This window comes from Triturus cristatus, chromosome 7 (genome assembly GCF_964204655.1).
Source record: "Triturus cristatus chromosome 7, aTriCri1.1, whole genome shotgun sequence".
NCBI lineage: Eukaryota > Metazoa > Chordata > Amphibia > Caudata > Salamandridae > Triturus > Triturus cristatus.
The window spans coordinates 153,948,140-153,954,139 of NC_140590.1; positions in this window are offsets into that span (position 1 = coordinate 153,948,140).

Here is a 6,000-nt window from a genome sequence, read left to right on the forward strand (position 1 = left end):
TTGCCAAGTGCCTAACCTCGGGTTCAAACCCAGGTCTTTAAGGTCAGCAATTTAGTAGAGAGCGGAAATCCGATTCACACAGCGCTCTCTCGAAAACGCAGGATTAAATCCACACAAGTCGGCGCGAGACACAACTGAACGCGCGCAATGCTTCTAAAAGGGCCCGGGGAGTCTTACGAGAATACAAGTCAATGCTGGGCAGAGCGAGGCGGTGAGGAGGGCACGGAGATCGCTTGGCACAGCCCTGCGGGTCTGCAGAGAATGTAACCGGATTGCTGGGACGAGTTTCTAGAGCGATTTTCTTCCGACATGTTGGCACCTCTGCGCACATGAGCTTAAGTCTGGAATTTGGTAGTCCAAGTCCAAACAAGCATTGCTAAAAGGGCCCGGGGAGTCTCACGAGAATACAAGTCAATGCTGGGCAGAGCGAGGCGGTGAGGAGGGCACGGGGAGTCTCACGAGAATACAAGTCAATGCTGGGCAGAGCGAGGCGGTGAGGAGGGCACGGGGAGTCTCACGAGAATACAAGTCAATGCTGGGCAGAGCGAGGCGGTGAGGAGGGCACGGAGATCGCTTGGCACAGCCCTGCGGGTCTGCAGAGAATGTAACCGGATCGCTGGGACGAGTTTCTAGAGCGATTTTCTTCCGACATGTTGGCACCTCTGCGCACATGAGCTTAAGTCTGGAATTCAGCAGTCCAAGTCCAAACAAGCATTGGCCGCGCGACGCAGGAAGCTTGTAGTAATGAAAAACAAGCATTTGCAATGCAATAGGTCTCGCATTTACGCGAGTTTAAGCTATTGGCATTGTAAATGACACTGCCTTTTATTTAAGTTTTAAAAAAGAAAACAAAAATATAAGGCATTGTTATTTGTAATGTGAATAGCTCAAACTTGAGTAAATGCGAGACCTATTGCATTGCAAATGCTTGTTCTGCAAATGTAGAGGGGAGTAGAATTACGTGGTGTCAAGTAGAGTGGAAATATGCAGAGTGAAATTATGATGTGTTGGGTGTAATTATGTGGCATGAAAGTATGTTGAGTGGCTTGGAACTGTGTGGCATTGAGCTGAATTGTGAGATGTTGTATTGATTTGCGTGGTGTGGCATAGACTGCAATTGTATGGAAATGAATTATGTTACCTGGAGTTAAATTATGTGGCATGGTGTGGAATTAAGGGATGTGGTGTGGAATTAGTTGGCATGGCGTGGAGTAGGATTATATGGTGTGGTGTGGAATTGTGTGGAGTGGAATTGTGTGGCATGGAATTGTGTGGCATGGAATTGTGTTGAGAGGAATGGAAGTATATGTCATGGAATGGAGTGGAAATATGTGGCATGGAATGAAATTATGTGGTGGAGTTGAATTATGTGCCGCTTAGTGGAATTATGTTATTGAGTGGATTCATTAATAGTGGAGTGGAATTATGTGGCATGGAATTACGTGCCATGGAGTGGAATTATGTGGTATGGCATGGAATTAATTGGTGTGGATTTGTGTGGTGTGGCCTAGAATTGTGGGGTGTTGAGGGAAATTGTGAGACATGGAATTGTGTGGCGTGGTATGCAATTGTGTGACATGGAGTGCAATTCTGCGGAGAGGAAGTATGGGGGTGGAGTGGAATTATGTGATGTGGTGTGGAATTATGGGGTGTGGTATGGAATTATGTGGCAAGGAATGGAATTATGTGGTGTGGATTTATGAGAAGTGGAGAGCACTTTATGTGGCATGGAATTATGTGGAGTGGAATTATTTTGCATTCACTGAGATAGACATGTTACTGTGTGGCGTGAACTACAATTATGTGACGTGGTGTGCAATTGTGTGGAGAGGAATTCAGTGGCGTGAAGTGGAATTATGTGACATGGTGTGAAATCAAGTGGTGTGGCATAGAATTAGGTGGCAAGGAGTGGAATTATGCTCCATGGAGTAGAATTATGAGATGTGACATGGAATGGTCTGGCATGGAATTGTGTGGTGTGGAATTGTGTGGTGTGAAATTATGTTGGTTTGGGGAGATTCAATTTAGGTGGTACAGTGTGGTACAATGTGGAATTTTGTGGTATGGAGTGGAATTATGCCTCATGGAGTGGAATTATGTAGCATGATGTGGAGTCATGTGATGTTGCATGGAGTGAAATTATGTGGCATGGAGTGAAATTATGTGGCATGGAGTTGAATTGTGTGGCATGGAATTGTGGGGTGTTGACTGGTGGAATTATGTGGTATAGAGTAGAATTAGGTGGCGTGAAATTATGTGGAGAAGAATTGTGTTGCATGGAATTGTTTGGCATGGTATTGTGCGGCATTGAGAGGATTGGAATTATGCGACATGGAGTGGAATTATGTGGCTTGGATTGGAAATATGAGGGTGGAGTGCAATTAGGTGGCATGGAGTTGAATTGTGTGGTGCAGAATTGTGTTGCATGGAGTGTAATTGTGTTGACTGGAGTGGAATTGTGCAACGTGGAATTGTGTGGCGTGAAATGCAATTGTGTGATGTGGAGTGCAATTGGGTGACATGGAGTGTCACTGAGTGGAGTGGAAATCATATAGCATGGAGTGGAATTATGTGACATGGTAATGAATTGTGTGGTGTTGAGTGGAATTACGTGCCGTAGAATTATGTGGCATGGAGCCGAATTATGTTGATTTGAATTGTGTGGCATGGCATTACATGCCATGGATTAGATTTAAGTGGCGCAGAATTATTTGGCATGGAATTGTGTGGCATGGAATTGTGTGGTGTGAAATTGTATGGCGTGCAATTGTGTGCCATGGAGTGAAATTTTGAGACATGGAATTGTGAGGAGTGCCACTGTGTGACATGGAGTGCAATTGTGTGGAGTGGGATTAAGTGATGTGGAGTGGAATTATGTGACGTGGTGTGGAATTATGTGGTGTGGAGTGAAAGTGTGTGGCATATAGTAGAATTATGTGGCATGGATTTATGTGATGTGCAATTGTGTCGCATGGCAAGGAATTGAGTTGAGTGGAAATATGTTGAGCTGAATTATGTGGCACGAAAGGGAAGAGGCATTATGTGACACAGAGTGGAATTATGTTGTAGGGAGTGAAATTATGTGGCATAGTATGTGGCATGATGTGGAATTATATGTTGTGCACTGAAGTGGAATTATGTGGTATGGAGTAGAATTATGTGGCATGGAATTGTGTGAGTGGAAATTTGTGGCATGAGTGGAATTATGAGATGTGGAATTGTGTGGCATGGAACTGCGAGGCCTTGAGTGGTGTGGAATTATGTGGCATGGGGTGAAATGATGTGGTATGGAGTGGATTGAAAATAGGTGGAGTGGAATTATGTGACTTGGAGGGGTAATATATGGCATGAAATTATTTGGTGCGGAGTTGAATTACGTTGCGTGGAACTTGGTTGCGTGGGATTCTGTGGCGTGGAGGCAAATTGTGAGACATGGAATTGTGCAGCATGGAGAGCAATTGTGTGGCATGAAGGGCAGCTGTGTAACTTGGAGTGCAATTGTGTGATGTGGAATGCCATTGTGTGGAGTGGAGTCATGTAGGGAGGAGTGGAATTATGTTACACTTTGTTGAATTATGTGGTGTTCTGTCAAATTATGTGGCATGATGTGGAGTGGCATTATGTGATGTGGAGTAGAATTATGTGACATAGAATTGTGTAGCATGGCGTGGAATTGTGTTGCATTGAGTGGTGTAAAATTATGTGGCATATAATAAAGCGTAATTATGTATAGAGGATTTGAGCTCACTGATGGATTGTTATTCAGCTGCTCACTGCATACATCTATTGTAATCAATTGCTCTTAAATGCACATCGGAGGTCAGCGAAATTAATTTAAACCGCCTTCCTTTTCTTAAGTCATGGAAACAGCTATATTTGTGTTCATATTTTTCAAAAATGTCTGTAATTCATTTCAAACAAACGACGTTTTCGGCAAAACTCACACACGCTGGCGACTGTTTTTTCAGGAACATATATTTCCCGAGAGATATTTACCAACGCGTGTAAAAGCGTGAAAGTGAGGGTTTCAGAATATTGCTGGTACGGATTACTCGAAACATGAATTTCAAACTCAAACTACAGCAGCAATTTGTCAGAATTCCTCTCTTCCCCGTGCCTCCAGACAAGATGCGTCATCGTGCATCTTACGTCTCAATGTGCATGGGGCAGTTCTCTGGTTCACACGCCACCAGTTTATCAACTGAAGCAGCAACCAGTGCCTGTGCGCTTATCCCCAACGCCATTTCAGGAACAAGGCACTTGCGGGATCCGTAGATGTGCTTAATGAAAGAAACGCTAACAAGCAAACATTGGCATAGGTACTGAAGATAGCCCCAACCCCCCCACCTAGTTTAAAATAGCCCCCCCTTAAAGTGTGTATGTAATAGCGCCCCTGACAGCAGATGCAGTGTTTTAAACTTTGATTGGAGAGCTCTGGGGCCAGCATGCATTGGCACGGTGTGATGGTCACTCGTAAAGAAGAACCCACGCGTGCCGGCAGGAACGCCAGTGTAATTAGTGTTGTCAGAGGGAGAACACGTGGAAAGTATGCGGCCAGGAAAGTGTGAGAATGAGCCAGTTAAAGCAGGGCGAGAGGCAGAGAGGAGTAGGTGTTTTTAGCGAGATGGAGAGGGAGGGAACACGGAGAGCTGTGAATGCAAAGAAAGATGTAGCGGTGAGAAAAGAAAGGGTGTAAAAGAGGAAGGTATTTCACGGGTTGCTGATAGCAGGGAGCACGGATAAAGGCAGAGGAGGAGTGAAAGAGGTGAAGCTGGCGAAAGATGAGGAGGGAGCGGGGTGTATGCTCAGAGCTTTGTCATAATGTGTGCTATGATATGCTGCAGGGTGGCACGACTTGATGGGCAGTGCTCACGAGAGCACACCGACACCCAAACACATGGCATGTGACTCGTGTCGGTTTGTACAGATTTCTATCTGATTTTCGTAGTGTTTAGCATTATTGGGGCCCCATAGGTCATTTAAGTGCCTGCTGCTTGTTTCCTCTGACAGACGGTCACTTGAGAACAATGTATCGGAGTTCGGAGCTGATCAATAACGTGTCCACAGGACCCGATGTGTTCTCGGCTCAGAGGGGAAACAGCAATTAAGGAGGATGTCTCTGTCTCCCTTCACGCCCAGGGAGGAGGGAGATGCGAGCAGAGCATCAAAGGGCTAGGTGAGAAGGGAGGGGGGAATGCAAGGGTCAAAGCGGCGAAAGTGAAAGTAATCGAGCAGAGCATCAAAGGGCTGGGTGAGAAGGGAGGGGGGAATGCAATTAGCAGAGGAGCAGCTGTGCACGTGCATGTGATCTCGTGCACTCAAGGTTTAGGCCAGCCAAAAGATTGTGGGTAGCACTTTGAAAATCCTACATATAAAATGTCTTTTCGAGCCTTTGGCTCACGAGACCTAACAAGCGTTGGCCGCGATCGCGATCAAAGCGGCCGTGAAAGTGAAAGTAAGCGCGGCGCGCGTGCCCGCGCACATGCACTGTAGCTCTAGGCTGGCCTGGTAGCACTTTTTGGAGCCCACATACAAAATGTCTCTTCGAGCCAGCGCAAGCGCTGGGGCTCAGCGAGACCGAAACAGGTGGGGCAAATCTAAGATTAACGAGGGTCAAGCAACCCAGCCCTCCAGCTGCAGGCTCCCCTGCGTTTGGAGTGTACTGGTTACGTAGGCAAACCAAATCAAGTATGTGAAAGAACACATAAACAGAGTACAAATGGTCAGCCACACAACAGGAGCCAGGCACCTCCAAAAAAGCACTGTGGTGTGATACAAGGAAATAAAATGTCCGCAAAACCAACCTTAGTTCACAGGCTGCGCAGATGCTCTGTAGAACTGCCTAAGTGGCCCGTCATGAGGGCTGGGCGTGTTTCAGCGGGCGTGGCTTCGTCGCCTCAGTGTGATCGCAGTAAAAACAGGTGGGGCAAATCAAAGATTAAAGAGGGTCCAGCTACCCCACTCTCCAGCTGCAGGCTCCCCTGTGTTTAGAGGGTACTG